Raw genomic sequence first — 11,720 nt, 5'->3', positions numbered from 1 at the left:
AAAATTACTCTGAATTCAATGTGTATATTTCTGTAGTAGATACTTTGGTGGTGCCTCGTCCAGGTGTCAAAACCAGGTCACATAGTGTAAATTTCCTGTGCAATTTCAACCCAACAGGAGGCATCTTTCCAGAAATGTATCCCTTCCCCAAGGCACCCAGAAGCCAATGACTGAAATACATAGCAGGGCCAACATTGTGAGGTAATTTGTGAACTATGCTCCCTGTAAGCCACTCAGTTGAAACTACAAACCCTAAGCCCCTATTTCCTAAGGTCTATCACTCTTAAATCATCAGTGCCCCATAGCCCACTGTCAGATCCAGCTTCTACATTCCCCATCATTCACATTAGCATTCAATTTCCCCCAATAGTTCAACTCCATTGAGACACACAATCTTTTGTTCCTAACCCTTTTCCATACACATAATCATTCCTTAAATTCTTAGATTTCAGATGGCTCATGCCAATTTCAGGATTCAGATATTACCCTTTCTCCATGTCCTAATGTGTCAATAAATGCAGGGGAATAAGGGGCATGGTGGTTTTATTTTGGTCTGATGAAAATGTCCTAAAATGAATTGTGATGATGAATGTGCAATTTTGTGGTTATAATGGGAGCCATTGATTGTAGTATGGAGCATAGATAACCCCTGGTGCACTGTAGCAATGTAAATGCTAAGATACCCACCTACAGAAAACCAGGTGGAAACACTTGGAAAGAGAAGAGCTAGGGTGTGCAATCTCTCTGTCATTTCAGAGATACAGAGGAGGCAGTAAATATAAATACTGTGGATTTAGTTGCCTGTTGAAAAGTCCTACTAAACCATAGAGAAGAGAATACAACAGGTTCTGATCTGTTAATCAGCATTCTAAAGCAAAGAGGGAAAGGGAATCTTCTTGGTGGTATTTAAGGAAATATTTATCACTTGAGGTCAGAGAGCAGACAAAGGTAAATTCCAGGTGCAGAGCTCAAATGACAGACTAGAAAAATTCCAAAACAATGTCCCTCTACTAAAGCAATGGTGAAACTGGCAAAAACTGTCATAATCAATGTTTTCAGATCCCTGGAATCCAATAAAAACATACAGCTACCAGGGAACACTTAAGGAAGAATGAAGCTGCTGAATTTATTAAGAGAATGATTCATATTGTAATTTACCCACCTACCATCTCATAGTTCCCACCATACTGGCAAGCTTGGAAGACAATAGCCCCTGTGGCTGTTTGATATTATTTATGAATTCGAAAAATAGATACAGAGGGAAGCAGACTTGGCCAAGTGGATAGGGTGCCCATCTACCACACAGGAGGTCTGCAGTTCAAACCCCGGTCCTCCTTGACCCGTGTGGAGCTGGCCCATGTGCAGTGCCGATGCACACAAGGAGTGCCCTGCCATGCAGGGGTGCCCCCTGCATAGGGGAGCCCCCCACACAAGGAGTACACCCCATAAGGAGAGCTACCCAGCACAAAAGAAAGTGCAGCCTGCCAGGAATGACACTGCAAACACGGAGAGTTGATGCAGCAAGATGACGCAACAAAAGGACACACAGATTTCCATGCTGCTGACAACAACAGAAGCAGAAAAAAAGAACATGCGCAAATGGACACAGAGAACAGACAATGGGGGGGGGGGGGTTGGGGGAGATGGGGAGAGAAGTAAATTTTTAAAAATAGATATAGGCTTGTGTTTGTAAACTGGTCAGATTCTCTGTGCTTATTAGATTGTATTAGATTCAGAGGTTTCACTTTTACTTGTTTAAATTAAGATAAGGGCTTTGATCCCACCACATCAGTAGGGCGTTGAGTCCCTGGCCCATTGGTTGGTGGACACTCACACAAACGTAAACACAGAGAACACAGAGAAAGATAGATAGCTCATTAGATAGGATACTGAGACCCCCAGAAGAGAGATGTGCCTGATAGTCTACAGCTCTCCTTTTGAAGATACCAGAGCAGCCAAGCCCATGAACAGAGAAGCCTTTTGCTAGCCTACAGCTGAGAACTGAAGGAGCTGGGACCACGGAGTCTTAGGAGGAAGAGGAAGGTTGAAGCCTTGCAGAGACTAGCAGTCTTCTTGCTCCCACCTATGGCAACAGACTTTGCTGAGGGAAGTAACTTACGCTTTATGACCTTGAGAATTTAAGCTTCTGCCCTGTATTAGTCTGTCAAAGGAGTGCTGATGCAAAACACCAGAAATTGGCTGGTGTTATAAAAGGTATTTTTTGGGGGGGCTAGGAGTTTACAGATACCAGGCCATAAGCATAGGTTATTTCCCTCACCAAAGTCTATTTCATGTGTTGGAGCAAGATGGCTGCTGATGACTGGAAGGGTTCAGGCTTCCTGGCCTCCTCTCTTCCAAGGTCTTGCTTGACTTGGGGTGCAGGGTTCCTCTCTTCTCAGGGCTTGCTTCTTCTTTGGCTCACAGTTCCTCTCTTCCTGGGGCTTCCTTCTCTTTCCTCTGTGACCTTATTTCTCAAGGCTCCAGCTTAAGGCTTCAGTATCAAACTCCAATATCAAAACTCCAACATAAAAAACCCTCAACTCTGCCCCTTACCATGCCTTTAATCTGTGAGACCCCACCCACCAAGTGTTGGGAACCAATGCCCTAATGACATGCCCCATCAAAGCCCTAATCATAGGTTAATCACACCCAGGTACAGACCACATTAAAATTATTATCCAATATCTATTTTTTAAATTCATACCTGTATCAAACTGCTACAATCCACCCTCTGAATTCCAAAATGACATTACAATATTAAAAAAATACCTTAAATCAGTAACAATGCAAGTACAAAATTATATAACAATCAATTTACAAAATACAGTTTGTCTTGGGACATCACCCTGTCTGCTATAGACCTCTGAAACTTACTAAACAGTTTATCTGTTTCCAGTATACAAATGGACAGACAAAGGAAAACATTTTCATTACAATAAGGAGAAATTGGGATGGAAACACGAGTCAAGGGTCCTCTACTTTTTGGTAAACTTGCAGTGCATCCTCCATTTGATTTCCAACTGAGAGTCATCCTTAAAATGATGGGTTTCTCTCCTTGGTGCCTTATGGGAACTCACCCTTTCCACATGCTTTCCCAATGACCATTTTCTTGGTTCCACCCTCAAACACCTGAGTGTAAACTAAGCTCCAGACCTCACCCTCCAAGAGTGTTGGGGTGATTGCCACACCTTATTCAAACTTTGGGTTAGATTCATAATCCCCTGAGTACAGTGTCCTGAAGAAAACATTCCCCCTAACCTTATGCAAACAGGCTCAACCCACTCAGAGAAATGAGTTGACAACCTGGCCTTTGCTAACCTTTGGCATATAGGCTTCACCCTCTCGGAGCAATGAGTTGACCTGCTGGCCTTCTCTAATCCATGGAGGGAAGCTCAAACACTCTCAGATCTGTGGGGTGATGACCTTATCTGCCATAAACCCTGGGGAATGTGCTCCACCCTGTTTGTACCTTCGGGAGGTAAAACTCTCTGAGAACATCAGGTGGGAACATACACCCTCTTCAACTGCTGGGGCAAACTCACCCTTTCTGCATACTTGGGTGGGTTCTTCTCTTGGCCCAAGGTTTTGTCCTAATTCCAGATCTCTGCTTCCATGGTTTTCCTCTTGAAGTCATTTCCCCTTCACTCTCTCCTTTCCACCTCCCTTTTATTCCAGACTGACAATGGTTTGTTCACATAGCTCTCTCAATAATTCTGTTGGATTGGCATGCACAAAGCAGGTGTCGAAGCCATCAAGCAGTAAGACTTTCCATTTCTTTCCGACATAACTGCATCTTCCATCCTGATTTACAAGTTCCAAGTTTACTTAAGTCCACCACTGAGGCACTTTCATCTGAGAACTTGTTTTCTAGAGGTTTGGAATTGCCAGAATCAGATTCTGGTTTCTTTGTGCCCAACATGTCAGTTCTCAGCTTATCAAACTCATCTAATATTTTGCTTTAAGCTGCAAGCATAAGCCAGGAGGCATTCTCTAGATTTACTTTGGAAATTTCTTCAGCTAAATGCCCAGACTCACCATTTTAAATTCTGCCTTTCAGAAAACCCCAGGAGTTAATCTCACTAAGTTCTCTGCAACTGTAAACACAGATTGCCTTTCCTCCAGTCTCCAATAATAATTTCATCATTTACTTGTAAGGCATCATAAAAAGTCTCTTTAGCATCCATTTTGTTATCACGAGTCTCTTCAAAGCAATCCAGGCCTTTTCCATCAAACATCTCACAATTCCTTAAAAAATACCCCTACCCATTTATGAAACTGTTCTAGCATTTCGGTAATTTGAAGAGCACTACCCCAGCTCTGGTACCAAATTTTGTATTAATTAGCCAAAGGGGTTCTTGTAACAGTAAGTTTTCTATTTCTGTACTTCTGTGTTCCTGTGGTTTGTGTCTGTTGTTTAACGTATCTTTCCTGCCTCTGGATGGTACTATTATATTAACAAATAAAAATTCTTAAGAGAGCTGCATTCCAATAAGTTACTATATTAATACTCTGGATTCCCAGAAATTGAAGAATCTGAGCTTCTGGTGCTCTTTAAAATCCTGTTTTCAACTTCTGGGTTCTAACTTAGTTTAACACCCCTTCTACAATAATAAGATTTCCCAAATCCTAATGAATATTCAGAGGGTCTTGTAAAGAAGCCAATCTTACTATTTAGTTTTATAAGCAGGTATACTGAAACATCTGCCAATTAATTTACAGGACAGCATGCAGAAATTTAGATAAACAGAACTATTTAGAAATGCAAAGCAAAGATGTTTTTCAATATGTTGCTATATAAACTCTTATAATTAAAATAGAATATAACCTAAAATATATGTTCTCCTTAAAGATGGCTCCCTCATCTCTCTGCTTGTCATTTCCATCATTGCTCTCTCTGGTTTTTCATTGTGTCTGCTCTACAAAGGGAAGACAAAATAAGTCTTTGTCTCTCCTTGTCTGACAACACAGTTTTATGCTCCTTGTGAATGCTTATTGTCTGCTTAGATACTGTAGGAGGCACCAGGAATCAAATCCAGGACTTCTCACGTGGAAGGCTTGTGCCCAACTGCGTGAGCCACATCCGCTCCCCTAACATAAACATTTTAAATTCTTAATATTGAGAAATGGATGTGGCTCAAACCACTGGGTTCACATCTACCATACAGTAGATTTGATTCCCTCATCCTATTAGTGAAAGGCAAGCTGGCCTGTGCCATGAACTGGCCTCAGCAGAAAGCTGGCCTATGCAGTGTGCTGGCCCATGTGGAGTGCTGGCCTACATAGTGAGTTGACTCACATGCAGTGCTGGCCCAAGCAGAATTCTGTCCCACACAGTAGTGCTGACCCACATGGAGAGCTGGCACAGCAAGATGAAACAACAAAAAGAGACACAGAGGAAAGACAATAAGAAACACAGCCCAGCAGGGAGCTCAGATGGCTCAAGAGATTGTGTGTCTCTCTCCCACTCTGGGAGATCCCAGGATCAGTTCCCAGTGCTGCCTAAAGAGAAGATGTTAAAATAGTTTCACTCTTTACTTTGATCTCCAGAGAACAGATGATTAGCAATATTTTCCCGACACTTAAGAAAACCACTAAAAGGATTGAAAAACAGGAGGAATTATTTCATCCTTAACTCTCACTCAGAAAGTCTAGGACTTATGGGAGCAAGTTAGATCAGAGATCCTTAGAGAATCAGTAAATTTTCAGGTCACAAAAGCTCCTCATTGAATTTTGTGATGCACTTGCTGTCATGGCAGGAGCTACTAAAAACCCAGCTTTGCAAAGATATAACATCACTGAAAGGAAGATAGCACAATCTAATGTTGAAACTAAACTACCTTGAGTGGGTAGTTTTTGTGGTGATGAAAAAATGCCAGTGTCCATTACATTTAAATGATCCTGCAGCGCCTCTGGAGTTGACACACAGTTTGAAATCTCTGCTGTTATATAATTTGTCTCTGAAAATTAAATAATAATCACCCTCTCCTTTATTATGCTTTCCTCTAGCATCTGCACAATGCCCCAATATATTGTAGGCTTTACATACAGTAATAATATATACAGGTTTTCTCCATCATCCTATTCCACTCAAGGGTGTTCCAAGAAGAAAATACTTTGGGACTTATACTAGCCCCTGTAGAGGATACTCTGGGCATTTTAAGACTTCCCAAAGCATGTTGACCCCTTTATCCTTCAATGAATTTCCTGCCAAGCTCAGATGGGTCAGTGTATATCCACTGACAGAAAAGGAAATGCTCATCCTACAAGACTGTGTGAGGCCACAGTTCTCCAACCTGGGGGAGAGAAACACAGGTAGATGAAATTTTATGCATTGCCATGACTGATCATGCTAGCTTCATAGTGAGGGGTGATGATTTTCATCTGGGCTTTCTTTTTGAAAGAAAAATTTCTTTGTACCCTGTTCTCACCTCTTAGGGCTTCTAAGATTTAGAGGAGAGAATAGCAACTTTGATGTGAGCAAGGTAGTGTGAAGGAATTGTGGGTCAAGAAAAATAATTATTTGGAGTGATTAAGCTAGAGAAGGAATAAACCTCAATGACCAGAAAATAAATAACAATGATGGACTAGGGCCTGAGGCAGAAAAGAATGGGTTAAGTCAATATACTTAAGAGAAACCAAGATGAATATAAGGCTATGAAAAATGTTCATTAGTAATTAAGGAAATGCAAATTAAAACAATAAGATAACATTTTGTGCTCAGTGGATTGGCAAAACAGTAACAAGCATACTGACTGTAAGGAGAGTTGGATGAGAATTTGAAGCAACTGGGATTTTCATACTTAGAGCTGGTGGGACTACACATTGGTGCAAACACCCTCGGAACAAACTTGGTAAAATGTTTACCATAGCCAAGCAACTCGACCCTTAGAATATGTGAGGAGCTAACAAGTGGAAGCAGCCTGAACTGCAGCTGCTGGTAGGATGGATAAGTAGGTGGATAACTAAGGTGTTGCATATTCGTGCAATATATCATTCATCAGTGAAGGGAAATTAACTACAGAAGCCACTAAACATAGATGAGCACTAAAATGTTGGTCTATAAAAGAACGCAGAAGATGATGCCATTAATGTAAATTTCAAAATAATACAAAATGATGTTATGCCTTGTTTAAGGATAGATAAAATCAAGGGGCTTGATCAATCCAATTTGAAATGATCCTCATGAGGGGGAGTGGACTAATACAATCAATGAGGAGTGAAAACAGTACTGGTAAGATTCTATTTCATAAACTGGCTGATGGATACATACGGCTCATTATAATTATATATACCAAGATATGTATTATGCAAGTACACATTTTCTATAGGAAATAATTACATACTCATATTCTTGGTTGGACCCTCTACTGACCTAGGTGTATGATTATATCCATCCTAAGACTTACGTTTTCCCAATATATGCAAGTTCCCATTACTTCTTTTTGCCCAGATACACTAGATAATCAAAATGAATGAATAAGTAACAAAAGGAGGATGATGATAGTCTCTTCAGTGGATGTTTTCACTGCTACAAGCCTTTAGTAAGTAACACACGGTAAGGTCCTTCAGCGAACTTTTCAGCAAAACAGTTTTCAGGTGTAGGTAATCTTTGAAAGTCTTGGCAAAATGCAACAATGCACAGTGGCAACTGGGAAGTTTTCCAACCTGTGGAAGCCATACACAAGCAATGAGCCTGGCTTCTGGGGGAAATGGTACCTATGAAACAGTGTCAGTCTGGAGATGATATGTATTGCACATTTGCCTATGTCAAGCCATTATTGGCTGTTGCAGGAGTTTGAAATTGTAGCGTAGTTTTCATTGACTTTATGTCCCTCTCTTGCTGTCTAAATGGCCGTGAGATGAGCAAATGGCCTGAGAAACCAATTAGTTGCACAGTGGTTGCTGGGGAAATTGGAGCGCGAGGGCCTGCTGCTTTATCCAGGGAGGATGCTCCTCCGTGTGGCTTGATTGAAGAGGCTCACCATGGATTTGGAGGTGCAGTCCCAGGGGCCTGATTTGTTCGGCATCCCGGAAGCTATTCCTCACGTCATATGGCTTAAGACTAATGATAACAACAGCTTCTGTTTGCTAATTTCTGCGTGTGCCAGGAAACCTGCCAGAAACCAGGTGTGCATTTCCACTGCTTCCTTGCGCCGTGCTGCCAAGTGCGTCCACACGTGGCCATTTCGTGGATGAGAAAGCTGAGACTCAGGGAAGCTGAGTGGCGCACCCCGTGCCACTCACAGCCTGGCTGTGCCCAGAGCGCCTTCTCTCCGGCCTGGCCTGGCTGGCTCAGGACCTCCCTGTGCCCCGCAGCCTGCTCTGCCGCAGCTGTCGTCGCCTCCCGTAACCCCCTCCACTAGACGTGAGCTTGGCTTCTCACCTCCCAGGCCTGGCCTCCAGAACCCCAAATTCCCAGCTCCAGCCTGACCTCTGCACAGAGCTGCAGCGCCTTCGGCCACGTTCCTGCTCAGCGGCTCCAGCCGGGTGTCCACCAGACCCTCCGAACGTCCCGTGAACACTCCCTTCCCACCCGCCTCCCGGTGCTTCCAGCTCAAGGCAAGTCCAGCTGGACTCCTCGCTCTCCTCCCTCCACCTGCGCTCCAGCGGGACTGTCAGCTCCGCCCACCGGGCATCCCAGAGCCCGGCCCTGCTCACCTGCTCTCGCCTGGATCCCTGCAGCCGCCGTCTACCCGCTTCCCAGCTTCGGTTCCCATTTTCCTCAGAGCCACGGCAGGGGCTTCCCGCAAGCGAGTCGCATCAGACAACCTCCCTGCTTAAAAACCGCCAGTGACCCCAGGACAGCCAAAACAATGTTGGAAAAGAAAAACAGAGCTGGAAGACTCATGCTTCCTGATGTCAAAAAAAAAAAACAAACCCAAATTACTACAAAGTTACAGTAATAAAAATGGATAGTACTAGCAAAAAGACATATAGACCAGTGGAATATATTAAGAGTCTAGAAATAAACCCTCACCTCTATGGTCAACTGATTTTTAACAAGGGTGCCAAGTCCACTCACTGGGGAAAACTAGTCTGTTCAAAAAATGGCACTGGGACAATTGGATCTCCCCCTGCAAATGAATGAAGCTGGATCCCTACTGTTCACAGTATTCAAAAGTTTACTAAAAATGGGCCAATAGCCTAAATGTAAGAGCTAAACCATACATGAAAAACATAGGGGCAAATCTTCATGACCCTAGATTTGGCAATGGTTTCTTAAATATGAGAACTAAAGAAAAAAATAGTTAAATTAGATTTTATCAAAATTAAATCTTTTGTGCATCAAAGGGCACATATTGAGAGAGTGAAAAACATTCATAGGATGGAAGAAAATAGTTGGAAACCACACATCTGATGAAGGTTAACTGTTCAGAATATATAAAGAACTACCGTGCAACAACAAAAAGACAAACAATGAAATTAATAAAGAGCAAAAGGACTTGAATAGACATTTCTCCAAAGAAAAGACAATATATAAATGGCAAATAAATAAAAAGATACTCAACACTATTAGCCATTAGGGGAAGGCAAATCAAATCCTCAATGAGATACCACTTCACATCTAGTGAATGGCTAGGATCAATGGAAAATAATAAGCATTGAAGAGAATGCAGGGAAATTGGAACCTTTGTGCATTGCTGGTAGGAAGGTAAATCATGCAGCCGCTGTGGAAAAAACTTTGGTATTTCCTTGTCAAGTTAAGCATAGAGTTAGCATATGACCTGACAGCTCCATGTCTAGATATAGATCCCAGAGAATGGAAAGCAGGAACTCAAACAGCTCCTTGAACCTGCACAGCTGGAGCAGCAATGGCAGGCACAGTGGCCTGAGTATCCAACAACATACGGAGAGACAGATTGTGGCTGTCCCTATGATGGAATGGAGGTGGGAGACATGCCACAGCAAGGATGAATCTTGAAGACATGGAACTGAGTGACATAACCAGACAAAAAGAGATCACCTGTTGTGCGAGTCCACGTATAGGAAATATCTAGAACAGGCTGACTTGTAGAGACTGACCAGGAAATATCTAGAACAGGCTGTCTCGTAGAGACTGGCCCTGCCCCGTCAGCCTGGAGCACTGTGGCTCAGATCTTCCAGGACTGGATGCCCACCACCAGCTCCCAGCTCAGGGCCCCTCGGCGGTGCTTCCACGGGCCCCTGGTTGTGTCTTTGTGGCACAGATCCTACGGGCTTCCTGGGCTCTCCCACTGAAACACAAGCTCCTTAAGGAAGAGAGCATCTGCCTCGCCCATGGCCTGTTCCCAGGGCCCGACACACCTGGCGCGGAGCGGGGGAGCTTTTAAAGTTGGCAAATGCACGAGTGAACCAACGAAGAGGCCGCACCAGACCAGGCCAATTCTGCGGGCCAAGCCCTCGCCATCAGACACGGCAGGGGTGCGCGCGAGGCTGCGGGTCGGGGCAGCGGTTCTTGCCCTGTGGGCTCCCCGGGCTCCGGCTGCTCTCGGGGCTTCCTATCTGCTCACACACAGCAGTCCCGCCAAATTCCGGCTCACGGTCCTCCCCAGGAGTCGACTGCATGTCTCTAAATCAATTCTACTCCACCGACGAGAATCTACTGGTGTAAAAGGTTTGGGGGAAATGGAAATAACATGTGTTTGGATCAAGGGATAGTAGCAGCATTTTTTCTTTGGAAAATGTCATTTGTTATGATTATAATGTTATTCATGCAATGAGGACAAATGAAATGTGTGTGTGTATATATGTATAGTCTCGATATACCTGTATTGAGAAACTCTTCTGTCTGAAATGCTGCTGAGGCAGGGGGTGAGCTTGGTGCTACTTGAGGGATGGAGACTTGGCTGCTCCATGAGCATAAGTGTCTGTCTGTCCAGGCCTGGGCCCTGCTTGTGTTCATGGGTGAAAAGAAACCACTTTAAATTGCTCAAATTCTATCCTCAGGCTATTTTCACTGTGAAAGATACCTGCATTTGGGTACCAAAGGGGGGTGTTTTGCTGCAGATCAAATCAGTAGCCAAGCTTGAGAGTGTATGGGAAGGGAATTTTTTTTAAAGTGCACTTTAATAGAACTTCCTTCTGATGGAGGAAAAGGGGCGTGTGTGTGCACGTGTGTGTGTACATGTGTGCATGTGCATGTATGTGAAAGAGAGAGAGAGAGACTGAGGTTGAGAGTGGAGAACAGGGCCTGCTCCATGCTCAGGCATGAGGGGGGCTGTGCAGAGCCGAGCATGGAGGCTGGGATGGGGTCCCCCTGTGGTGGGGCCCTGGACCAGCCCCTGTCCCTCTTCAGCAGATGGGGCGGGAAGTCTGGGGTGGGCGCTGGGCATCGGGCCAGTCAGTGGCATTCTGGTGGGTGCAGCCCGTTTCTCCGCTCAGCAGGGCCATGCTGGGATCGCCCTTTGGGCCGATGTGGAATCAACACTACTGAATGCAGCTCAGCTTGGAGAAGAGGGAGGGAAGTGGGTAAACTGAGTCAGACTCAGCCTCTGGCCAAGGAGGGTCCCTGAGGAGTGGCCCTGGCAAGACACAGCCCCCTCCTGTGGGCGGGTGCACTGCCGAGCTCCGAGGGGCCTGATGTCACTGGGCCTGCAGGTGACATCCCAGGGAAGCTGTGCTTCCTGCTGCCTCTTGAAGGAGGAGCTGCCCTGCACCTAAGATGGGTGAACACTGGCTGCAGTGGGGACACGTGGCAGAAAGGACAGAAGGGGCTTTGGAGTCTGAGGGGCCTGGGATGA

Source organism: Dasypus novemcinctus, chromosome 18 (assembly GCF_030445035.2).
Source record: "Dasypus novemcinctus isolate mDasNov1 chromosome 18, mDasNov1.1.hap2, whole genome shotgun sequence".
Lineage (NCBI taxonomy): Eukaryota > Metazoa > Chordata > Mammalia > Cingulata > Dasypodidae > Dasypus > Dasypus novemcinctus.
Note: the sequence above shows the minus strand (reverse complement) of the source record.